Below are 27,657 nucleotides of genomic sequence, written 5' to 3'. Positions count from 1 at the left end.
ATGACCCAGCTCCATCCACCAGTGGGCAGGTATCAACCCCAAAATACCAAGCCCCAACCACCATGAAGCATGCCTAGCCTTGGGACCAGCCTAACCCACCAGCAGGCAGACACCAGCTCCAGGACAACAACAGCTCCACAGCCCACAGACCCAGCCCACCAGTCAGCAGGCCAACACCTGCCCCGGGACTGGCTGGGCCCTGACCCCACCTACAAGAAGGCCAAAACAAGTTTCAGGATACCCTGGACCCTACAGCCAGCTGCATCAGGAGCTGACACCCCCCATCAGTGGTCCAACACCAGCTCTAGGACCCCTGGGCCCTGCAACCAGACCCCAGGACCTGGCTCTGCCAGTGGGCTGGCACTAGACGCAGGTCTGATTTTACATTCTGGTGGGCAGACACCAGCCCTGGGATCTCCTGGACCCCAAATTGGCACATCAGCCAGCAGCTGGAAGGCTCCACATGAGGCATGCCCTGGCAACCAACCAGACCAGGGGCCAACCAAGCCTACCAAACCAAACACAATTGTCAGTCCACCACAACAGAAGGATCCACACAGCCCAAAGAAGGGGCACCTATAACATATAACTCTGATGACCAGAGGGCAGTGCACTGCTGAGATGCACAGGACATCTCCTACAAAAGGCCACTTCTCCAAGGCAGGACAATGTAACCAACCTACTGCATATATAGAAAAGAAAATAACAGTAAGTTAGGCAAAATGAGTCAACAAAGGAATATTCCAAATGAAGGGAACTAAGTGAAGTGGAGATAGACAATCTACCCAAGAAAGAGTTCAGGGTAAAGATGATCAAAAAACTCCAGAGGATACACAGAGCAAGAAGTTAGAAGTTTTAAACAAATAGTTGGAAAATATAAAGAAGAACCAAACAGAGATGAAGAATACAGTAATTGAAATGAAAAATACACTAGAAGCAATCAACAGTAGATTAAATGATACAGAGGAATGGATCCGCAAGCTGGAAGACAGTGGAAATCACTGAAGGTGAACAGAAAAACGAAAAAAGAATAAAAACAAATGAGGACAGTTTAAGAGAACTCTGCGACAACATCAAGCATACTAACATTCACATTATAAGAGTCCCAGAAGAAAGAGAGAAAGGGGCAGAGAACATATTAGACATAAGGGCTGAAAACTTCCCAAACCTGGGAAAGGAAACAGATTTCCAAGTTCAGAAAGTACAGAGTCCCATACAGGATCAACCCAAAGAGGAACATGCCAAGATACATAGCAACTAAAATGGCAAAAATTAAAGATGAAGAGAGACTATTAAAAACAACAAGGAGAAGCAGTAAGTTGTATAAAAAGGAATTCCCACAAGGCTATTAGCTGACTTTTCAGCAGAAACTCTGAAGTGCAGAAAGGAGTGTCACAATATACATAAAGTGATGGAAGAGAAAAACCTACAACAAAGAATATTCTACACAGCAAGTCTCTTGTTCAGATTTCATGGAGAGAGCAACAAACAAATGAAATCTAAAAGAGTTTGGCACCACCAAATGAGTTTATGAGCAATGTTAAAGGGATTTCTCTAAGCAAAAAGTAAAGGCCATGAGAAACATGAAAATTACAAATGAAAAAGCTCATCAGTAAAGGCAAATATACAGTAAAGTTAGAAAATCAACCACATACAAAGGTAGTAGGAAGGTTAGCAGACAAAAGTAGTAAAATCATCTATATCCAGGATAAGCAGATAAGGGATACACAAAACAATTAGATGTAAAATATATTGTCAAAAACAGTAATTGTGAGGAGAGGAGAGTATAAACACAGTTTTCATAAAATGCGTTTGAAATTAAAAGTTTATCAACTTAAAAAAATCACAGAGCTATATATAGATATGATTGTTATAACAATCATACATATGTAGATAGATAGCTAGATGGATAGATAGACAGATAGATATAAATATCTGTGATTTTTTTATATCTGTGTATAAATCTCATGGTAAACACAAGCCAAAAATCAATAATAGATACACACACAAAAACAAGAAAAGAATCCAGGCATAACACTAAAGATAGTCATCAAATCATACAAGAACAGAAGAAAAAGGGAACAAAAATGAACTACAAAAACAACCCCCAAACAATTAACAAAATAGCAATAAGAACATATGTATCAATAGGTACTTTCAGTGTAAATAGACTAAATGTTCCAACCAAAAGACATAGAGTGACTGAATGGATACAAAAACAAGGCCTGTATATATGCTGCTTATAAGAGACTCACTTTAAATCTAAAGACACACACAGACTGAAAATGAAGGGATGGAAAAAGGTATTCAATGCAAATGGAAATCAAAAGAAAGCCAGGGTAGCAATACTTGAATCAGACAAAATAGACTTTAAGACCATTACAAGAGAAAAAGTGTGACATTACATAATGATATAATCAAGGGATCAATCCAAGAAGAAGATATAACAATTGTAAATACATACGCACCCAACATAGAAACACCTAAATACACAAAGCAAATATTAACAGACATAAAGGGAGAAACTGACAGTAACACAATAATAGTAGTGTGTTAATAATAATAACCCAACTTACATCAATGGACAGATCACCCAGACAGAAAATCAATAAGAATACACTGGTCTTAAATGACACATTAGGCCAAATGGATTAATAGATAGATATATATATAGAACATTCCATCCAAAAGCAGCAGAATATACATTCTTCTCAAGTGCACATGAATCATTCACCAGGATAGATCACATGCTATACATGCTATGCCACAAAACAAACCTCAGTAAATTTAAGAAACTTGAAATCATATCAAGCATTTTTTCCAACCACAACACTATGAGACCAGAAATCAATTAGAAGAAAAAATTCAGAAAATACAAACACATGAAAGCTAAACAATATGCCACTAAACAACCAATGGATCACTGAAAAAATCAAAAAGGAAGTAAATAAATACCTGGAGACAAATGAAACTGAAAACACAATGATGCAAAAGCTACGTGACACAGAAAAAGCAATTCTAAGAGGGAAGTTTAGAGCAGTACAAGCTGACTTCAGGAAACAAGAAAAATCTCAAATAAACAACCTAACTTTACACCTAAAGGAACTAGAAAAAGGAGAACAAAGCCCAAAGTTAGTAGAAGGAAAGAAATCATAAAGGTCAGAGCAGAAACAAATGAAATAGAGACTAAAAAATCAACAGAAAAGATCAATGAAACTAAGAGCTGGTTCTTTGAAAAGATAAACAAAATTGATAAACCTTTAGCCAAACTCATCAAGAAACAAAAGAGAGAGGATCCAAGTCAATAAAATCAGACATGAAAAAGAAGTTACACCGATACCACAGAAATACAAAAGATCATAAGAGACTACTATGAACTACTCTATGCCAATAAAGTGGACAACTTAGAAATGGACAAATTCCTAAAAGTGTACAAACTCCCAAGACTGAACCAGGAAGAAATATAAAATATGAACAGCCCAGTTACCAGTAATGAAATTGAATCAGTAGTTTTAAAAAACTCCTGATGAACCAAATTCCAGGACCAGATGGTGTCACAGGTGATTTCTACCAAACAATTGGAGAAGAATTAACACTTATCCTTCCCAAACTATTCCAAAAAATTGCAGAGGAAGGAACACTTCCAAACTCATTTCACAAGGCCAGCATCACTGGGATACCAAAATCAGACAAAGATATCACACAAAAAAGAAAATCATAGGCCAATATCAGTGATGAACATAGATGCAAAAATCCTCAATAAAGTATCAGCAAACTGAATTCAACCATACATTAAAAGGATCATACACCATGATCAAGTGGGATTTATCCCAGGGATTCAAGGATGATTAAATATCCACAAATCAATCAATGTGATACATCACATTAACAAATTAAAGAATAACAATCATATGATCATCTCAATAGATGCAGAAAAAGCTTCTGACAACATTCAACATCCATATATGATAAAAATTCTCCACAAAGTGAATATAGAGAGAATATATCTCAACACAATACAGGCCATATATGATAAGCTGCAGCTAACAACATACTCAACAGTGAAAAGCTGAAAGCATTTCATCTAAGATCAGGAATAAGACAAGATGTCCTTCCTTGCCACTTTTATTCAACACAGTATTGGAAGTCCTAGCCATAGACATCAGAAAAGAAATAAATAAATAAAAGGAATCCAAATTGGAAAGGCAGAAGTAAAACTGTCACTGTTTGCAGATGACCTGATATTTTACATAGACAATTCTGAAGATGCTAATAAAAGCTACTTGAGCTTATCAATGAATTCGGTAAAGTTGCAGGATACAAAATTAATAAAGAGGAATCCGTTGCATGTCTACACATTTGCAATGAACTACCAGAAAGAGAAATTAAGAAAATTATCCCATTTACAACTGCATCAAATAGAATAAAATACCTAGGAATAAACTTTCCTAAGGAGGTAAAAGACCTGTACCTGAGAAACTATAAGGCACTGATGAAAGAAATTGAAGATGACATAAGCAAATGGAAAAATATACCATGTTCATTGATTGGAAGAATTAATATTGATTAATATTGTTAAAGTGGTCATACTATCCAAGGCAATCTACAGTCAATGCAATCCCTATTAAAATACCAATAGCATTTTTCACAGAACTAGAACAAATAATTTAAAATTTTTTATGGAAACTGAAAAAAAAAAAAACCCCAAATAGCCAAAACAACCTTGAGAAAAAGAACAGAGCCGGAGGTGTAATGCTCCCAGACTTCAGACTATACTACAACACTACAGTCATCAAAACAGTATGGTACTAGCACAGAAACAGGCACATAGATTAATGGAACATAATAGAGAGCCCAGAAATACACCCATACACTCATGGTCAATTAATCTATGACAAAGGAGGCAAGAATATACAATGGAGAAAAGACAGTCTCTTCAATAAGTGGTGCTGTGAAAACTGGACAGCTACATGTAATGTTAGAACATTTTCTCACACTATACACAAAAATAAACTCAAGATGGATTAAAAATCTAAATGTGAGACTGGAAATCATAATCCTAGAAGAAAACATTGGCAGAGCACTCTTTGCCATAAACCATAGCGATATTTTTTCGATCTGTTTCCTAAGGCAAAAGAAACAAAAGCAAAAATAAACAAATGGGACCTAATTAAACTTAAAAGCTTTTGCACAGCAATGGAAACCACTGACAAAATGAAAAGACAACTTACTGAATGGGAGAAAATATTTGCAAATGTTATGACCAATAAGGGATTCATACCCAAAATATATAAACAGCTCATACAGCTCAATATATATAAAAGAAAACCTGATTAAAAAATGGGCAGAAGACCTGAGTAGACATTTTTCCAAAGAAGACATATAAATGGCCAGCAGACACATGAAAATGTGCTCAACATCAGTAATTATCACAGAAATGCAAATCAAAACCACAGTGATATATCACTTCACACCTGTCAGATGGCTATCATCAAAAAGACCTCAAATAACAAATGTTGACAAGGATGTGGAGAAGAGGGAACCCTTGTAACTGTTGGTAGGAATATAAATTGGTGTAGGCACTGTGGAAACAGTATGGAGTGTCCTCAAAAAACTAAAAATAGAACTACCATAAGATCCAGCAATTCCACTCCTGGGTATATATCTGAAGAAAATAAAAACATTAATGTAAAAAGATATATTCCCATGCTCTTGGATTGGAAGAATTAATGTTGTTAGAATGGCCATACTACCCAAAGCAATCTACAGATTTAATGTGATCCTTATCAAATTACCCATGGCATTTTTCACAGAACTAGAACAAATAATCCTAAAATTTATATGGAACCATAAAAGACTCAGAATTGCCAAAGCAATCCTTAGGAAAAAGAAGGAAGAAAGCAGGAGGAATAACCCTCCCAGACTTCAGATAATACTACAAAGCTACAGTAATCAAAACAGCATATATCAGCACAAAAACAGACATATGGATCAATGGAACAGAATAGAGAGCCCAGAATTAAACCCACACACCTATGGACAATTAATCTTCAACAAAAGGGAAAAGACAGTCTCTTCAACAAGTGGTGTTGGAAAAGTTGAACAGCCACATGTAAACCAATGAAGTTAGAGCACACCCTCACACCATACACAAAAATAAACTCAAAATGGCTTAAAGACTTAAATATAAGACATAACACCATAAAGCTCCTAGAAGAGAACATAGGCAAAACATTCTCTGACATAAATTGAACGAATGTTTTATTAGGTCAGTCTCCCAAGGAAATACAAATAAAAGCAAAAATAAACAAAGGGGACCTAATCACACTTACAAGCTTCTGTATAGCAAAGGAAACCATAAACAAAATGAAAAGACAACCTACAGACTGGGAGAAAATATTTGCAAATGATGCAACGGACAGGACTTAATTTCCAAAATACAGCTCATTCAACTCAATAGAAAAAAAAAACAAACAACCCAATCAAAAAATGGGCAGATGATCTAAATAGATATTTCCCCAAAGAAGACATACAGATGGCCAATAGGCACATGAAAAGATGCTCATCATCATAGGGGTGAATGAATGTTTTGAATTATAGTTTTGTCTGTGAAACAGACCTGCATTGATGTCGGCCCTGATGGAGCTGAAAATACTCTCAGATGCTATTTCCTTTAATATATAAAATATGTGCAAACCCCAACACTGATTAATAAAAGGCAAATGTAGTTGCTCCTTGAACAACGCAGGAGTTAGGGACGCCCACCCTCCACAGAGTCAAGATCCAAGCATAATTTATAGTTGGCCCTCCATATACGCAGTTGGGTTCCTCAGTATCTACTTACTCTTTTTAAATAAAATGACCTCTATTTCATAATAAATCCAATATGGTTCTTTAATCTTGTTTTCATTCTATGTTTCCTGACTGCTCAATTCTGAAATGTATTTTGTAGGAGTGTGTTCTACCTACACATCCGAACTGAATATCAAGAAATCCAAATTTGGGGTTTCCCTGGTGGCGCAGTGGTTGAGAGTCCACAGGGGACACGGGTTCGTGCCCCGGTCCGGGAGGATCCCACATGCCACGGAGCGGCTGGGCCCATGAGCCATGGCCGCTGAGCCTGCGCGTCCGGAGCCTGTGCTCCGCAACGGGAGAGGCCACAACAGTGAGAGGCCTGCGTACAGCACAAAAAAAAAAAAAAAAGAAAGCCAAATTTGGGACTTCCCTGGTGGCGCAGTGGTTAAGAATCCACCTGCCAATGCAGGGGACATGGGTTTGATCCCTGGTCCACGAAGATCCCCCATACCACAGAGCAGCTAAGTCCAGGTGCCACAACTACTGAGCCTATGCTCTAGAGCCTGCGCACTTCAACAAAGAGTAGCCCCCACTTACTGCAACTAGACAAAGCCCACGGGCAGCAAAGAAGACCCAACACAGAGAAAAATAATTAATTTAAAAAAAAAGAAATCCAAATTTGCCCAAATAAACATGCATATGCATGCATGCACACACACAAAAAAACACACAAACACAACTATTGCCTTGGAAATGATTTATTTATGGTATTACTTTAAAGAGCAAGTTCTTCCTGGCTTGTTTAAAATCTTGTTCTAAAGTACACATTCTTTCTGACCTCAGTCCTTCTGACCTCAGGAGAGTCAAACTTTTCAATAGTTCTAGATTTGCCCTGGCAAATCAGTGTCAGTGTGTAGTAGGCAGTAGTGGAGACAGTGGAGGGAGGGGATTGGGAGACTGAGAGTTGGGAAGGAGAGGTGACCTGACACTTTAAGCCGTTTTGGGTGGTTGGCTGTAGCAAGGCCATGTCATCCATTGGGTAAGAGCCTGGGCTTCCCAGGCAGGCTGCCCTAATTTGTCATTCTGGCTCTTTTACTTCCTGACATGTGAATAGCTTTAGGCAAGCTATTTAATCTCCATAAGCCTGTTTCCTCATCTGTAAAACTGAACAAATGATACTATAAACCTCATAGGGTTGACGTGAAATTTATAAAACAAGAAATACTTTCTACTTACATTAGTTTTTAAGACTTGTTATCATTCTAATTAGCAGTTTTATTCAGGCATTCCAGTTATTGAAAACCATTGGCTCAGCTGGGCAAGGAAAAAAGAGGTTGTTTTTGTTTTTGTTTGGCCATGCAGCATAACTTGTGGGATTTTAGTTCCCCTACCAGGGATTGAACCCGGAACCACAGCAGTGAAAGCACTGAGTCCTAACCACTGGACCACCAGGGAACTCCCACAAAAAGAGTGTCGTTTTATTTTATATTTTGCTCAAGGAGTGTTATTTTAATTATAGCTAGTAGGATGTTACCGCTTAAAGATGTTATTCCTGTTTCCACATGCTGCTTATAACACTGAAAATTATTTGCTGCTCTGAAATATCCTTAAGCACAAACAGTATCTCTTTCCAGGAGGAAGTTAAAAGCAGATAATGACAGCCTAACTTCTCCAAGTGTATTTCAATATGTTAATCAGGAAAAGATTTCTTTGTTTTCTTCTACTTGAGCCCTGCAACTCAAAGGAAAAGACTGAACCCAGAGTATCAGGTTTCTGTGCAAAGGAGAAACTAAAATAAGAATTGCAGGGCTGTGGAGTTCCAGCTTTCACTACCCTGCTGGCTTCTTCGGCCACACCCAGAAACAATCTTAAAGATCATTATCTAAACAAAGAACCAAAGCCCACAAATCAGCATGCCTCTAGAGCAAGGAGATGAAAAGAACACTAACAGCCTAGGATTATTTATTTCATGTTGATAGGATGATCACTTTGATTTTTTTTTTTTTCTGGCCAAAACTGAAGTGAATTATATGAGGTTTGGGTTGGTTTGTTTATTAACTCTTACCCTTTAAAATGGTTATATTGTTTTTCCAGGATTTGGATTTCTCTGAAATCTTCCTTTAAACTGTAAATTATTGCTGACGTTTTGGTATAGTCCCTTCTAGTCTTCTTTAGTTACAGACACAAACACACACACACAGTCAGTTCTCCTTATCTGCAGGTTTTATATACACAGATTCCAACAACCGTCGATTGAAAATATTTTTTAAAATTCCAGAAAGTTCCAAAAAGCAAAACTTGAATTTGCTGCATGCCTGACAACTATTTATATAGCATTTACATCATACTACATATTATAAGAAATCTAGAGATGATTTAAAGTATACAGGAGGATGTGCATAGGTTATACGCAAATACTACATCATCCTATAGAAGGAATTTGAGCTTCTGTGGACTTTGGTATCCACAGAGGGTCTTGGAATCCATCCCCCAGGGATACTGAGGGATGGCCATATACACACATACACACACACAAGCATCTCCACACGCTGCATTTTAGTCTTTTTTTTTTTTTCCCCTTCGCTTAATAGTATAAAGCATTTTCCCAAGCACAACTTTTAAGGCCTGGATTTCACAGGAATTTTTCCTCCTAATTCTACCTCTCTGTGAAGTAGAGCCTCAAACAGTTGGCTTGATGTGGCAGTGCTACACCTGTGACGGGGCTGGGAGGGGTTTGGTGGTGCCTACTCCTTGCTGGTTTCCCAGCGTATCCACTACATTGCCATCCTAAGTGGCACCTAGCCTCTCACAACCTCAAGCCTTGATGGCTTAGCTATTCAGTCCTCATTCTCCCAGTCACACATGCCTACCCACTCCACTGGTTAGGGTGTCCATTTCTAGAGCCAGACCTTGGGGATGAGGGAAATGGGAGAAAAGGGATGCCAGCCAAGTTTCTTTTCTCATAATGCTAAGATTCCTCAGCCCAAAGTGTAATTGCCAATGATCCACACTCTGCTTTAATGCAGGATAGACAACCAGTCCGTTGTCTGTTCCAGCCTTCCTCCACTTCCCTCGGACACCCCACGATGTGAACCAAAGCAGGGTTTAGGGTTTCCCATCCACGTGGTAAGCTAGGGGGGAGCATCACTAGGTAAGTGGGTACCACTTATTAAGAGCCTGAAAGTGGCCAGGCACTATACTCAGAGCTTTACCACAATCTTTTTAAATTTTTACAATGATGGCACCAGATATTGCCATTATTTTACATGTTTCTAAACTGAGGTTCAGAGAAGGTAAGGATAGAGATTTGTCAAAGACCTAATGGTCATTCACTGCCAAAACTAGGGTTTGAACATAGGTCTGCTTTATATTAAGGTTTTGTTCTTTCCACAATGACGATCTGACTACCCATATATGGCGATATTTCAGCATTCTATCAAGTTAATATATTTCAGTGACCCTAAGGGCCCTTCTTATATTTATTTATTTTGAATACTGCACATTGTTCTGCATCTTTTCTTTTTTGTTGTTTAACAATATACCTTGGAACTCTTTGTATATGAGGACACATCAGTGAACTTCATAATTTTAATGTCTGGGTAGCATTCTATTTTTCATTGTATGGTAATTTTCATGATTCTTAGTCGTGCACACCAGAATTTCCTCTGGATGATTTAAACAGACGAGAGCAGTTTAAGAAATCTCAGGGACAATCAGAGAACAATTGTCTGGAGCTCTGCAGCCAGCAACAGGACCCCTAAAAAGCTGCTAGGAATTCCTGTGTATTGTAGGCCTTGCCAACTGGTGGTCTTCATCACTTCATGATCAAGTGGAGGCCCCTGAATATCAATATTATTTTTCTCTTTTTTTCTTGATTTAGTCAGTTTCCTCAGAGAGAAATTCTCCGGTCTTCTGCCTATGGATTTATCACTCATGTTTTGGAAGCCGTATGGAGGTTAGTGGTGGACAGGTGTAGATCTAGAAGTCTCACTTTTGAGAATGTAGATTTCTATACTTGCCTTCAATTCAGTCCCGTACCACCACTTTCAGCTGTATGTAATGTTGTTACTGAATCCCAGCTCATACTGCTCGCTGCATGACAGGTCAATAAATTGAAACACAAATGTTGGGGCAAGGAAGAGCAACTTTATTTGAAAAGCGAGTAGACTGCGAAGATGGTTGACTAGTGTCCCAAAGAACAATCTTATCCATGTTAGAATTCAGCCTCCTTTTATACTAAAAGGTAAGGGGGTGTGGCTGGTTGTTGCACAGAGCAGATGTGATAATCCTTTATTCTTGCAGCTGCCCAGGTAGGTCTGGTCACCGTGTTCCTGTAAACCTCAAATTTTCTATTCTGCAACTTTTTAGCTTTAAAGTGTTATACTTTTAAGGGTCAAGCATGGGAGGCAGAGCCTTGAGAAAGGGCTATTATGTACATTTCAGGCTACAGGCAACACTCTTTTACAGAGGTGCAGAGCTAGCTGACTAAGCATAGGCAACAGAGCACAAAGGTTAGAGCTAAAGGAATAGATTCAATATGGAGTCAGGTTTGCTCTTCTCTGTTACAATGTCTCTAGCTCCATGGACTGCATGGTCCCAAGCGAATCAACTGTCTTCTGCCAGAGTGAGGAACTAGCCTGGCTACATAGGGTGTGCATGGGTATCTTGAACTCTTTATAATTAGTATATTTGTTCCTTATATCAAATTTCAGTCAATCCTCCAGTTTTTAGCCCTGCTCCTAACATCCACCTGCAGGTGGACCTGGTGCTTCCACAACTTTTCAGTGGCAGCAGTAAGAGGAGGAGGTGCACTGTAGTTGGAAATACCTTACTTTTTATTGGCTTTTCTCCTGGTAACAATTCAAGTTCAGCTTTATACATCAGTTATTATTCATCTGTCTACTTTCTAGTTTCCAAAATGTTGACATTTTACCTGCTTTTTTCTCATTTCCTCTTTCTTTTCTTTTTCTTATCTTCATTTTTCTTTATTCTTCTGGCTTCATATCTTTTAAATTTCCTTACTCTAGCTTTAGTGAGTCTTGGTAGATAGTAGAGATAAACATGGTATTAAATACACCATATTTAAATGGAGATCCTTATTGCAATATGACCTACAGTAATACTTATCAAAAAGAGGATCTCCAGCCCTGCCCTGATTTATCAAGTAATATTGTTGTTAGCGTTTCTAGGCATATCATATGAAGTTACTTAACTAGTCCCTCAGGAAGCTCGGGTCACTGACTTCAGCATTCTAGGACTTTTGGCCAAGCTGTGCCTCATAATAGCTTACTTAAGTGATAAATGAGAACCCTGCCCATAAAGAGACATCCTGGTACCAAAGAAAATATGATAATAAAAGCATGGGTTTTACTTACTTCTTAAAACATATTTAAGGGTCATAAGAAGACACTATTTTATAGAGTTTTTTTCTTTTTTAGAATTTTTGTAAATTATTCACTTTGTCATTACTATGGTCATGACATTTCCCAATTTTTACAGAGAGATTTTGTTTTGAGAGTATAGAAAAAATTAAATTTGGAGGTTGGGAAAGATGGAGATACTGTGGATTTGGGAAGAACTATCCAAAAATTTTAGACATAAAAGAAAGAAATCTAAAGTACTGAAACAAAAACAGACAAGTAGATAAATGAAACATAATAGAGAGCCCAGAAATAAACCCATGCACTTATGGTCAGCTAATCTATGACAAAGAAGGCAAGAATATACAATGGAGAAAAGAGTTTCTTCAACAAGTACTGCTGGGAAAACCGGATAGCTACATGTAAAAGAATGAAATTAGAACACTCCCTCACATCATATACAAAAATAAACTCAAAATGGATTAAAGACCTAAATGTAAGGCCAAACACTATAAAACTCTTAGAGGGAAACATAGGAAGAACACTCTTTGACATAAATCACAGAAAGATCCTTTTTTGACCCACCTCCTAGAGAAATGGAAATAAAAAAAATAAACAAATGATACCTAATGAAACTTAAAAGCTTTTGCACAGCAAAGGAAACCATAAACAAGATGAAAAGACAACCCTCAGAATGGGAGAAAAGACTTGCAAACAAAACAACTGACAAAGACTAATCTCCAAAATATGCAAGCAGCTCATGCAGCTCAATATCAAAAAAATAAACAACCCAATCCAAAAATGGGCAGAAGACCCAAATACACATTTCTCCAAAGAAGATATATAGACTGCCAACAAACACATGAAAGGATGCTCAACATCACTAATCATTAGAGAAATGCAAATCAAAACTACAATGAGGTATCACCTCACACCGGTCAGAATGGCCATCATTAAAAAATCTATAAACAATAAATGCTGGAGAGGGTGTGGAGAAAAGGGAACCCTCTTGCACTGTTGGTGGGAATGTAAATTGATACAGCCACTATGGAGAACAGTACGGAGATTCCTTAAAAAACTAAAAATAGAACTACCATATGACCCAGAAATTCCACTACTGGGCATATACCCTGAGAAAGCCATAATTCAAAAAGAGTCATGTCCCACAATGTTCATTGAAGCACTATTTACAATAACCAGGACATGGAACCAACCTAGGTGTCCATCATTAGATGAATGTATAAAGAAGATGTGGCACATATATACAATGGAATATTACTCAGCCATAAAAAGAAATGAAATTGAGTTATTTGTAGTGAGGTGGATGGACCCAGAATCTGTCATACAGAGTGAAGTAAGTCAGAAAGAGAAAAACAAATAAAAACAAATACCATATGCTAACACATATATATGGAATCTAAAAAAAAAAAAAGAAAAAGAAAAAAATGGTTCTGATAAACCTACGGGCAGGACGGGAATAAAGACACAGACATAGAGAATGGACTTGAGGACATAGGGAGAGGGAAGGGTAAGCTGGGACGAAGTGAGAGAGAGTAGCATTACATATATACACTACCAAATGTAAAACAGATAGCTAGTGGGAAGCAGCTGCATAGCACAGGGAGATCAGCTCAGTGCTTTGTGGCCACCTAGTGGGGTGGGATAGGGAGGGTTGGAGGGAGATGCAAGAGGGAGGGGATATGGGGATATATGTATACATATAGCTGATTCACTTTGTTATACAGCAGAAACTAACACAATATTGTAAAGCAGTTATACTCCAGTAAAGGTGTTAAATAAAAAAATAAATAAATAAAGCACTGGCAGAAAAACAGTCAAGTAGATAAATGAAACATAATAGAGAGACCAGAAGTAAACCCACGCACTTACGGTCAATTAATCTATGACAAAGAAGGCAAGAATATACAATGGAGAAAAGAGTTTCTTCAACAAGTACTGCTGGGAAAACTGGATAGCTACATGTAAAAGAATGAAATTAGAACACTCCCTCACATCATAAACAAAAATAAACTCAAAATGGTTTAAAGACCTAAATGTAAGACCTGAAACCATAAAACTCCTAGAAGAGAATATAGGTAGAACACTCCTTGACATAAGTTGTATCAATATTTTTTTTTGGATCTGTCTCCTAAGGCAAAAGAAATAAATAAAGCAAAAATAAACAAAAAGGACTTAATTAAACTTAAAATATTTTGCACAGCGAAGGAAATGATTGACAAAAAAAAAAAACCTACTGGATGAGAGAAAATATTTGCAAATGATATGACCAATAAGGGATTAATATCCAAAATCTATAAATAGCTCATACAACTCAATATAAAAAAAAACAACCAAAACCAAAAAAATCAAACTCAATCAAAAAATGGGCAGAAGACCTGTATAGACATTTTTCTGAAGAAGACATATGGATGGCTAATAGGCACATGATGCTCAGTTCAACATCACTAATTATTAGAAAAATGCAAATCAAAAAAATGAGATATCACCTCATACCTGTCAGAATGGCTATTGTCAAAAAGCCTACAAAATAACAAATGTTGGTGATGGTGTGGAGAAAAGGGAACCCTTGTACACTGTTGGTGGGAATGTTAATTGGTACAGCCACTGTGGAAACAGTATGGAGGTTTCAAACTAAGAGTAGAACTACCATATGATTCAGCAATTCCACTCCTGGATATATACTGGAAGAAAACAAAAACATTAATTCAAAAAGATACATGCACCCCAATGTTCATAGTGACACTCTTTGTAATAGCCAAGACATGGAAGCAACCCAAGTGCCCATCAACAGGTGAATGGATAAAGAAGATGTGGTGTGTATATATATATATATAATGGAATAGTACTCAGCTGTAAAAAAAAAAAAAAAGAGTAAAATTCTGCCGTTTGCAGTGATGTCGATGGACCTAAGGAATATTATGCTTAGTGAAATAAGTCAAATACTGTATGGTAACACTTATATGTGGAATCTAAAAAATAATAATAAAATATAATAATAAATAATAATACAAATGAATGTATATGCAAAACAGAAGAACACTCACAGATACAGAAAACAAACTTGTGGTTACCAAAGCAGAAAGGGAAGAAAGGAGGGACAAATTCAGACTTTGGGATTAACATATACAAATTACTATCTAACATAGATAAACAACAAGAATACACTGTATAGCACAGGGAATTATAGCCATTGTTTTGTAATAAGTTATAATGGAGTATAATCTATAAAAATATTGAGTCACTATGCTGTATACTTGAAAATAATATAATATTGTAAATCAACTGTATACTTTAATTTTTAAAAAGGCAAAATATAAGAAAATAATTCATGTCAAACTAATTCACATGATTAGCTTACATGACTGAATATGAAGTTATTCTGAAATTTCCATTTTTAGCTATTATTGCATAATGAGGAAAATGGTGAGGACTTTTGAAATTTTATGTTACAGTGAGTCTCTGCTATGTTTAGTTAAGTCTTTCTCAGCTCCTTGTAATTAACCTGGCTTGATGAGATGGTTTGATGTCTGGGATTTGTTTCAAAATAACCCAGTGGAGTGAGTGGAGGGAAATGAATGGGTGTATAGATTAAACAAGATTGGCTGTGTGTTGGTAATTACTGAAGCTGGCTTGATGCGTTCATTCTATTCTTTCTACTTTTGTATTTTTGAAAAAATTTATAAAACCTTAAAAGGAGAAAAATCACTTAAAAATAAACCTAATTTTTTAGAGCATCTTTGAAGCACAATAAAATTGAGCAGAAAGTACAGAGAGTTTTCATATACCCCTTGTCCACCCCTCCCCCAGCCTCCCCCACAATCAACATCCCACATCAGAGTGGTTGCAATCAATGAACCCACATTGACAGATCATTATCGTCCAAAGTTCATAGCTTAGATTAGGGTTCACTCTTGATGTACATTCTACAAATTTGAACAAATGTATAACACCACATACCCACAATTATAACATACAGAATAATTTCACTGTTCTAAAAATCCTCTGTGCTCTGACAATTCATGCCTCTCTCTCCACTAACCTCTGACAATCACTTTTACCATCTTTGTACTTTTGCTGTTTCCAGAAAGTCATATAGGCAAAATCAGAAATCACTTTTTCAAATCATGACTCAAAATTAAAATCAATATCTTGCCACATAACATTTATTTATGTAAAAATAAAAAGAATTCAAATAGAATAAACATTAAAAAAATTTTAAAACCTGGCTTTCCCACAAAAGCATGAATGAGGAACATGCAACAACCATCCCAGAGAGTAATACCCCACCTCAGGGACAAATAAAAATCGATCTTGTATTTGCCCACTTGAATCTGCTTCTCTTCTCTTCATCTCCCAGGATGCCCCCTGATATTCTCTTTGTCTCCTTTCAACTGGAGACTTGCATTGGACTTGCTTTTCTGGCTTGACCTAACCCTCTTCTTAAGCCTCCACTCGACGTGACTGACCCAGGTAAGGTCCTTGCTCAGCTGTCCCTACAGAGGAGCAAATACCAGGCTTAGAAATAAGCCAGGCCACAAAAAATAAATGCTGGAGAGGGTGTGGAGAAAAGGGAACCCTCCTACACTGTTGGTGGGAATGTAAATTGGTACAACCACTATGGAGAACAGTATGGAGGTTCCTTAAAAAACTAAAAATAGAAGTACCATATTACCCAGCAATCCCACTACTGGGCATATATTGGGAGAAAACCATAGTTCATAAAGATACATGCAACTCCAATATTCATTGCAGCTCTACTACAATAGCCAAGACATGGAAGCAACCTAAATGTCCATTGACAGAGGAATGGATAAAGAAGGTGTGGTACACATATACAATGGAATATCACTCAGCCATAAAAAAGAATGAAATAATGCCATTTGCAGCAACATGGATAGACCTAGAGATTATCATACTAAGGGAAGAAGTCAGATAGAGAAAAACAAATGTCATATAATATCACTCATTTGTGGAATCTAATTTTAAAAGATAATACAAATAAACTTATTTACAAAACAGAAACAAACTCACAGATTTCGAAAACAAATGCACGGTTACCAAAGGAGAAACTTGGGCAGGGAGGAATAAATTAGGAGCTTGGGATTAACATACACACACCACTATATATAAAATAGATGACCAACAAGGACCTACTGTATAGCACAGGGAACTCTACTCAATAATCTGCAATAGCCTATATGGGTAAAGAATCTGAAAAAGAATTAACATATGTATATGTATAACTGAATCGCTTTGCTGTACATCTGAAACTAATACAACATTCTAAATCAACTATAAAATTTTAAAAAAAAGTAAAGAAAGAAGCCAGGTCATATACTTCCTTGTTAAAGAAGGACCTTGTTTGCTCTTTTTTTGCATTTGCAATGGTGGATAATATAATAAGAAGTATCATTTTTTAAAATGTTAACTTATATGACTTGACTATTTTTATCCTCAGAACAGCCTTAACAAGATAGGTTTTAATATTATCTCCATTTTATAGATACAGACAGTGATGCAACAGAAAGTAAGTGGATCAAGTTTGCCCTGTTGGTAAGAGGTGTGTAAACTCTGGGCTGGGAATTAGGAGATGATGTTCTCCTCCTGCCTCTGCTATAAACCAGTTATGTAACTTGAAATAGCCTCATAAACTCGATCTGTAGGCATGGGGTTGGACTAGCACTAGATTATCTTCTGGATCCTGTTCAGATTTGTGATTCTCTGTGTGGTGTTCACACAAAAGGAGGCACCTCAAAAGGAGACATGTCCAGCCTTCAATAAATCTCTTCTGGAGTATTGAGTTTTGTCAACTTTTCAGCTAAATGGAATGTGTCCAAGTAGTACATATTGCTTTACCTCTTCTTTCATTCTTGCATCCCCAAATGGTTCCTCAAAGTATGATTCATAATTGAGTGGCATGGGCAGTTTGTTCTCATGTAATGTCTTCTTTCTCTAGGATTTCAAAAGCTCAATGTAATTCATTAGGACTCTTTGTTCTTCTTCTCTTTTTCTTTTTTTAATATTTATTTATTTATTTGTTTGCATCGGGTCTTAGTTGTGGCTTGCGGGCTCCTTAGTTGCAGCACGTGGGCTCCTTATTTGTGGCTCCAGGGATCCTTAGCTGCGGCTCACCTGCTCCTTAGTTGCGGTTGCAAACTCTTAGTTGCAGCATACATGTGGGATCTAGTTCCCTGACCAGGGATCAAACCCAGGCCCCCTGCATTGGGAGCATGGAGTCTTATCCACTGTGCCACCAGGGAAGTCCCCAGGACTCTTTGTTCTTAATGCAAATCTTTACCTAGAATCCTCTTGTCAACTATTTGGTAATTCCCCTGCTTTTGTTATACTTTTGAGGTGAAACAAAAGCCCAAACAAAACAATTTGCACCTGTGGTAGCCATCCACCAAGGTGGCCCCCATCCTTGCCTCTTGGTATTCACACACATATGGTTCCTTTCCACATTGTGCCAGTTGGTCTGTGTGACCAAAGGTAGATGGCAGAAGTCGTATTTATCACTTCCAAGATTGGATTATAAAAGCCACAGTGGCTTCTATCTTGGTGGCTCCCTCTGTTTTTCTCTTGGATCATTTGTTCTGGGGGAAGCCAGCTGCCATGTCAGGAGTAACTGTACTGAGAGGCTCAGGGAGGGAAGAACTGAAGGCTCCTGGTTGAAGGAGATCCTCCAGCCCAGCCAAGCTTGAGATGACTGCAGCAGCTAACACCTTGACTGCAACCTCATGAGAGACCCTGAGCCTCAGGTCTGCCCAGTTAAACTGCATCTAAGTTTTAGGGTAATTTGTTATGCAGCAATAGGAAATTAATTTTACAGATGAGGAAACTGATGCACTGAAAAGTTGAGTGTGTTATCCAAAAACACTCAGCCAGCAAGTGGTATTGCTGAGTAAAGTTCATAATTGTGTTTCCTTCTCATTTTAACATCATTTATCAGGGGCACATTTTCTTGGTCACTTTATGAAGGAACTTTTTTGGGGTATATGATATAAAAATGGTATAAAAAAGACTTGTTATACCTTTAACTTATAAAGTTACATTGTTTGTTGAACAATGAAGGACTGATATGTTTTCAATTTTCTTACAGCCTTTATTCTAAAAGAATAATTACATAAAAACTGCAAAACATTAAGGTAAATTTAAAATGAATTTTGTGTACTTATACCACACATGGGGCTTGATTAGCAGGGTGACCCAGTATGCTCAGCACAATCCTGCTTTTTTGCCTGTTGTCTGGTGTAATTATTAGTAGTGCTCCCTTTCACACTCAAAAGTGGACTATGAACTATATGATGACTAAGTCAATGAATTAGTCATTGCTTGTCTCCTACAACATCAGTTTCTATTTCAACCAGAGCAACCTGCTTGGCCCCTTAAGGCTCATCCATCTGCATTCTTGGGTCGATTCTGGCCAGGTCAGGCCATCCTCAGTGAGTCCTTGTCTAGGACACATTTAGCTCAGAATCAAGCAGATTCTTGTTGTCCATTCTCCTGCTGGTAGAAAGAGCAGGATTTGCAGTCAAACAAATCTGCTCTCAAACACCACTCCATGACTTACCAGCAGTGGGATCAGGTAGGGTAACTTAGATTAGGTTGTCCAATGGCACTTCTGCAATAACGGAAATGTTCTATAATTTGGCACTGTCAAATAGAGTAGCTACTAATCATATATGCTTATTGAGCACTTGCAGTGGGACTAGTATGAATGAAGAACTTGATTTTTAGTCCTATTTAATTTAAAAACAAATAGCCACATGTGGCTAGTGGCTACCATACTAGATAGCACAAAAATTCCTAAGCCTTAGTTTCTTCTCTTAAGAAATAGAGAAGATACCTACATTTCAAAGTTGTAAAAAATTTGAGAAAATGCTTCACAAATATTTGACACTCAAATAATTGCTATATTTACATACATAGACTCTTTGCCAGATTCTGTTCTCCAGTTGACCACACTATGACTCTATGCTTTGACACCTCCCTCCTCCTCATTACCTCCATATGCAGTCAGTCACCCTCCAGTGTTACTATACCTCCTGAAAATGCAGCAAGTGTCCCACACCTTCCTTTCAGGGCTACCATCCTAGCCTGTGCTAACTTCATCTGGTCGACTTTGGCTTCAACAGTCCCTCTGCTTCTTTCTTGCTCCTGTCGAACTCATGTATGACACTGAAGCCCCATACATATTTTAAAAACACAAATATTGTCATTCCCTTACTTAAACTCTTTCAGTGGTTTCTCAATGGTTAATTGAAGTTAAAGACCAAGATGCTTCTGGAGACATAAAAGCTGTGCATGATCCTCTCTCACCTGCCTTTCCAGCTCTCCTTCCTCATTGTTCTCCAACCACACCAGCCTCCTTTCTTATCATTTAGTACAGCAAGCTCCTTCATGCCTTCGGGCTTTCCCAAATATGGTTCCTTTTGGCTGCACTGCTCTCAGTTCCTCCCTTTGCCTGGTTAACTCCTTCATAGGATTAAGATCTCTGCTCAAAAATGTCTCCTTCTCACGAGAGAACAGACTTCTGGCCAGTTAAATTAGGGAGATCAACTCTCACTCCACCCTAGCTTGCCTCTTCAAGGCACTGATCACAGTATGAAATTCTCTATTTACAGATCATTTTTTTAAACAACTAACCCCCATGCCTGACTATAAACTTCAGGAGCACAGGTACTGTTTTTCTTCTGCTCACCATTGTATTCTTAACACCTAATACAACACCTGGCTCATATCACATGCTCAATATGTATTTGTTAAGTAAAAGAGTGGGGCCAGGAAAATGATAGATTTTGAAATACGTAAATGAAAACTGCAACTAAGCAGCAAAAGAGAACACATAAACAAAAACAGAGAGACAGAGAAGGAGAGAGAAAAGTTCAGCTTCAAATTAGAGTTTCAGAAAAATCTAGAAATAACCTATTCAATACCAACATATATGTAAGTTTTGAGTTTTGTGATTAAAAAAGAATTATGCTGAGAGTTGACAAGCAATTTTTTCGACATTAGAGCTTCTAATGTTCATAATCTGGCTCTAATTACAGCTGATTTTTAAAAACTTATAAGTATTTTTCAAATTAAAAAATGAGCTGTAGACTTCCTTAGTGGCACAGGGGTTAAGAATCTGCCTGCCAATGCAGGGGACACGGGTTCGAGCCCTGGTCTGGGAAGATCCCACATGCCATGGAGCACCTAAGCCTGTGTGCCACAACTACTGAGCCTGCTCTCTGGAGCCTGCAAGCTGCAACTGCTGAGCCTGCATGCCACAACTACTGAAGCCCATGCACCTAGACCCCGTGCTCCACAACAAGAGAAGCCACTGCAATGAGAAGCCCACGCACTGCAACAAAGAGTAGGTCCCCACTTGCTGCAATTAGAAAAAGCCCATGTGCAGCAATGAAGACCCAACGCAGCCAAAAATAAATAAATAAATAAATAAATTTATTTTAAAAAATGAGCTCTATTACTTTTATTTTTTAAAGATCTTTGTTTAAAAGCTAGGTTAAAAGATGTTGTTTATATTGATAAATATTTTAAAATCTAGCATTATCACTTTACGATTTACATAGTATGAAAAATGAAGTAGAGTACAGTGAACTTGCATTGGATATATCCATAATAATTTTTTACTCTTACTTTCAGAATATTAGGCTGAAATAATTAGGAATGCACATTGAGCATGTGCTAATTTATGAAATAAATCCATTTTGTGAGCACAAATAGGCACAATCAGAAAAAAATGGCAAAAGCAAATATAGATCACTTAAAGGTAAAGGAACTCACATATTCTGTTATCAGAAGGGGCATTCCAAGAATACTTTGTTTTCCCAGCAGAGAGAGAGAAAACCAAACCCCAGTCTTGTAGGAGTTTACTTTTTTTTTTTGGCCGCGCCTCCTGTGGCATGTAGGATCTGAGTTCCCCAACCAGGGATCGAACCCACACCCCCTGCAGTGGAAGGGTGGAGTCTTAATCATTGGACTGCCAGGGAAGTCCCGGTTTACTTTTTTTTTTTTTTTTTTTTTTTTTTGGCGGTATGTGGGCCTCTCACTGTTGTTGCCTCTCCCGTTGCGGAGCACAGGCTCCGGACGCACAGGCTCAGCGGCCATGGCTCACGGGCCCAGCCGCTCCGCGGCATGTGGGATCTTCCCGGACCGGGGCACGAACCTGTGTCCCCTGCATCGGCAGGCAGACTCTCAACCACTGCGCCACCAGGGAAGCCCCCGGTTTACTTTTAATAACAGAATTTACTTAAATTCAATCTAATCTTAGTCAGTCTTCATCATGCACAAAACCCTTTTCTCAAGGTTTCTTTTCCACAAACCTACCATCAATTTCTATATCCATATTAGTTTGTCCCTTATTTTTCTATGAAGAAACAACCAACTCTAGGATAAAATCACCCTTTTTTCCCACAACAAATGCATTTCCATTCTTCTAAAAACATACATCCTGCTTTCCTTGAACATTGAAATATTTCCCTTATTATTTCTAGTAGCTTTTAATTACATGTATATTATAATTCTTAACCCTTAAAACAGCTTAATCCGTAGCAAAAACTAAGAAGCAAGCAACTGTGAACTGTTTATCATACCAGTATTTCCTGATTGGCAGTGTGAGGGAGGGGAGCTGCAGGGTGTGTGAGCAGCTCATGCTCACACAACCAATTCTTGGATTGGTTGGCATCAAGGTGAAGTTCCAAGCACCACCAATCTTCTGGTTTCAAACTATCTGTGGTCTACATGTTTATGGTCAGCAGTTTTAATCTGGTAGTAGTCTGGTTCCTGTAAAAATGACTTAGGAATGTGAGTCAGACCTTTATATATATTATATATATTATATTTATGTATATGTAATATATATATATTATATATATATATATATATTTCAGGGAACTGGGAGTTTAGTGACTCTGCTATGTGGCTGGTTTATAGTCTAAATTATCACCAGTTTCCTGGCCCAACAAGTATTCTTTCTTTTTCCATCTTCACATTTCCTAATCATTAACTCTTGCAGCAGACTTCTGAGATTCAGAGGCCTGGGAGGCTAAAGCAAAAGTCTTTTACTTCAAAAGACAGGTACACAGGGGCTTGTATGTGGATTCAATCCCCCCTTTTCTTTGATGCATCTCAATCTTAAGGGGAACAGGTGTCGTACAAGAAAGGGAATAATGTTTTGGATAGAGAGGTTAATCATAAACTCTGCAGAGTAACTCAGTTTTAGGGGGACTTGGTTTCATATTCAGAATGAGATTAACATCATATTGCATATAAAATGCATTAATATGATATAAAATCATAGTAGAAGAATGTCATTCATTGGAAATGTCCTTAGGCAAACATATTTTTAAAAAATTCTTAAGGTTAAATAGTAGGTGAAATAGAAAGTAAGACCACAGAAAGTATGGGAAAATACTTAAAAGGGGTTGATGTTTGCCTATCACATATGGAATGCTTCAAATAAATTTTAGGTGACTATGTCAAGAATTTGAATATTTGTTGAATTAGATTAAGGGAAGTTGTTTTAAGGTCAATTGGTCTGTTTCTAAGGCAAGAACAATAAGGTTGGTGAGGAAGGGTGATATTTAGAAGGCAAAAATGCAGGACTTGGGAACAGATTAGATATATGAAAGTGACACAGAAGGAGTCATTGATTCTCACATTCTTTCCTTGAACACCTGTGTAGGTACTGATACTATATCCCATTCTGAGAGGATGAGAACTTAGAAGGAGGAGCATATGTGACAGCAGAAATTAGTTCATTTTGTAGCATGCTGAGTTTTGAGATACTTCTCAGATGGCAGTATATGTTCCATTTGGCAGTTAGATATATAGGTATGGAACTCAGGAATAAAAATGAGGGTGATAAAAACATTTAGGGCTTATTCATATATAAGTGAAATCTGATGCTATGGGAGTAACAACAACAAAATCCTCCAAGGATATTGTGTAAAGTCTTGCTCTTCTGAGCATGGCCCATGGACCAGTGTGAAAGCCAGCATCCAAGATGGTCCCCACCTCCAGGTATTCATGACCTTTTGTGGTCTCCTCCCACATTGAAAAAGGCTGACTTGTATAACTAGCAGGATGTCGTATAAATGACAGTGCGACTTCTGAGGCTGGGTCATAAAGGACACTGTGGTTTTCTTTTGCTCTCCTGAATCACTGGCTCTGTGGGAAGTCAACTGCCAAGTCCTGAGGACAATGAAATAACCCAATAATTAGGAACTCCTTCCAACAGTCACATGGGTGAGCTATACTTGAATCAGATGATCCCCCACTTGAACTTCAGATGACTACAGCCCTTGCCAGCATTTTGTCTACAGCCTCACAAGAGATCCTGAGCCAGAACAATCCAGCTCCCAGGTTTCCTGACCTTTAAGAAATTATGTGAAATAATACATTTGCTGTGTTAAGCTCCTACATTTTGGAATAATTTATATACAGCAATAGATAACTAATACAATCAGCATCAAAGCTGTAACCTGAAAGCTTGTTGAAATGCAGGATCTCAGTCTCTACACAGGACCTATTGGACTAGAATATGCATTTTAACAGAGCCCCTGGTGATTTGTATGCACGTTAAGTTTGAGAAGTCCTAGTACAGAGTTAAAAAAAAGATAAGATAGCCCAGGACAGTAAGTATGGGAGGGGGGGGAGGGTTAAAAGTTGGGCAGAGAAAAAGAAGTGACAGTGGCAGAGGAGGAGTTGCTAGCAAGGGAGGAGGGACATCAGGAGAAATTAAACAACATCAGGAGAAAGAACTGACAAGGAAAATAAAGGAGGAAGTTTCAAGAAGAAAGCGAATGTCAGTATTATCAAATGATGCAGTGAGGCTGAGTGAGAGAAGAAACAGAAAAGGGCCATTAATGTTTGGTTATGCCTTTCTGAAAGTATTTTTAAAATAGTTTAGAAATAGATACTGACATAGTTAAAGGATGATATGACAATTTCTGGGATTTGCTTCAAAATACTATAAGAGGATAGGAAACGGTAGTATAGATGAAGCATGCTTGACCATGAACTGATAATTGTTGAAACTGGGGGATGGGTACATGGGACAAATAGTATATTGTAGTAGTTGGTCTGTTTTATTTATGTTTGAAATTTCTCACATTAAAAAGTTTTAAAATGTCTATAAAATTGCTTTAGGAGATTATGGGTGACTTTCATCAGGGTGAATTTATTAGAGTTTCAGAGCAGAAGCCAGGCTACAGTGAGTTGAGAAGAAAAGATAACAAATGAGGACAGGGAGTGGAGATTATTTTTTTCAGAAATTTGATTTTGAAGGAAAGGAGAGAGAGCAGAAGCTTCAAGGGGAGAAAATGTTAATGTGGGGTTGTTAGAATGAGAGAGCCAAAGGTTCTCTATAAAATAAAGAAAAAATATCTACTTGTTATGACCCAGAAAAGTCATCAACATCAGCCTCAAGGCTGAGTTTTCCACTTGTTGTTCTTTAGCTTTGTTTGAAGACATTGTAAAATTTATTTGAATTGCCTTGAGTCTCCAAACCTTTTGATAATTCAATGACCAGAACTGTAGTTAAATATTTTCATAAACAGCTATTTATAGTGCTATGTGTAACACTCAAGTGGTGAAGGTATTACCTGAGTTGAGAATTTTAGGATTGTTTAATGAAATCTCAAACAGAAATGAGTGGCCAAAGTCCAGTAATACCAGCCATGGGGTTGTTATGAGGATTACATAACATGTGCTCAATAAGCACATGTTACGTAACAGTGCTCAATAAGTGTTACTTTTGTTTCCTTCATTATTATAAAATAACATTTTCCAAAATGTGTTTCAAGGACATGAATCCTAAAGGTTGTTAACAAATGTTATAAAAGTGTTCCATGATTACATAAATTTGGGATATGTTGGGCTAACAGAGACATATCTATCCTTATCACTTCTTAAAATCAGTTGCATGCTGAAGTGCATGGTGAATATCCAAGAATATTAAACATTTTCGAACTGTATTTAGCCAGAGAATCCTGTTGGAAAGGGGAATCTCTCAGGATTACTGTTCCTGAGAACCTACTTTGGGAAGTAATTGCACTAAATCATGTGAATCATGTAACCATCACATGACTCTGAGCACATTTATCAGACTTAACCATTACAGTTCCTCGTAGGGAAGTGCTCACTTTTGCTTTTCTGGTCTTCTCAGTTACTCATAAATATCTTATACATTCTGAACAATGAAACACATCTTCCATGAATCATTCATAAAGATTCATAGGAATGTCAAATTCCCTTCAACTCAACTGGAGTTGTTTGTTTTTGTATCCTATCCTTCCATAGAGTCTTAGGAAACAGTTTTCAGTAGTGGTTAAGAATCTCAGCTCTGGAATATGATACCCAGTACAGAATTAGACCCAGCTGTGAGCAAATCTCTTGGAGAAAACTCTGAGCCTCAGTATTATCATCCATAAAATGGGGATAAACTATAGTCATCTCTGTTATACTGTTAGTTTTATACACATATAAATACTTTAGTGAACTATCTAGTAAGTTGTATTTTATTAATATCCTCTTGTTGGTTTAGCTGTCTACAAGTAATATCTTTATTTCCTTTATAAAAGTCTCTACACATATTTTTATTTATTTATTTTTATCTTTTGGCCACACTGCATGGCATGTGGGAGGATCTTTGTTCCCTGACCAGGGATTGAACCCACACACCCTGCATTGGAAACACGGAGTCTTAACCACTGGACCTCCAGGGAAGTCCCTCTACACATATTATTCAAAAAAAAAAAAAATGAGAGCCCAGGACTGAGAGGGCCTCACCAGCCTAAAATGAAGAAAGACTCTGCTGCTAAGATTAAGTGAGCAGGTATGAGTCTCTCCTTAATAAATGGTCAACATCCTAGGGATGGGGCTAGAGATTGGGACCTGTTTGGAGAAATGTCACAAATGGATAAAGCTAGAGGAGACATGTCACATCACATCCATGGAAGATCGCCAAGGGTGAAGCTGAAGAAACCAATTCTATCATCAGGTAGTAAGGATGTTGGTGATGATGAGAGATGAAGTGACAGGCAGGGATGGAACCAGATCTGACTTGTGTAGGGGTTCAGAATGTCACCCCAAAACATGCCACTATGATATATTGATTATTTTGAATTAAAAAGTGCTGAGAAACAGCCAGTGCAGGAAGGACCCTCTGAGTCTTCTTGGTCTCCCTAAAAGAAGGAAATAAATCTTCCACATGAAAGGTACCAAGAGGGTGAAACAGATAGGAAATTCAGGGCCAAGAAGGCTTATATAACAAATTTTGTTACCTCTTCACCATTTTACTACCCCAGCTCAAACTCCTTTGTCTTGTTAATTCTTCACAAATGTATTGTTTCTTTGTCTAAAAGGCGTAAAAGCTTCCTGCCCTGGTCACTCCTTTGAATTTCATACCTTTGTGGAGCTGCCATACATAGTCATTAGTTTTTCTTCTATTAATCTTTTTACTAGAGAAAGGTCT

The sequence above is a fragment of the Globicephala melas genome, chromosome 5 (genome assembly GCF_963455315.2).
Source record: "Globicephala melas chromosome 5, mGloMel1.2, whole genome shotgun sequence".
Classification (NCBI taxonomy): domain Eukaryota; kingdom Metazoa; phylum Chordata; class Mammalia; order Artiodactyla; family Delphinidae; genus Globicephala; species Globicephala melas.
The sequence above is the reverse complement of the archived record's forward strand: the minus strand, read 5'-3'. Positions refer to the sequence as shown.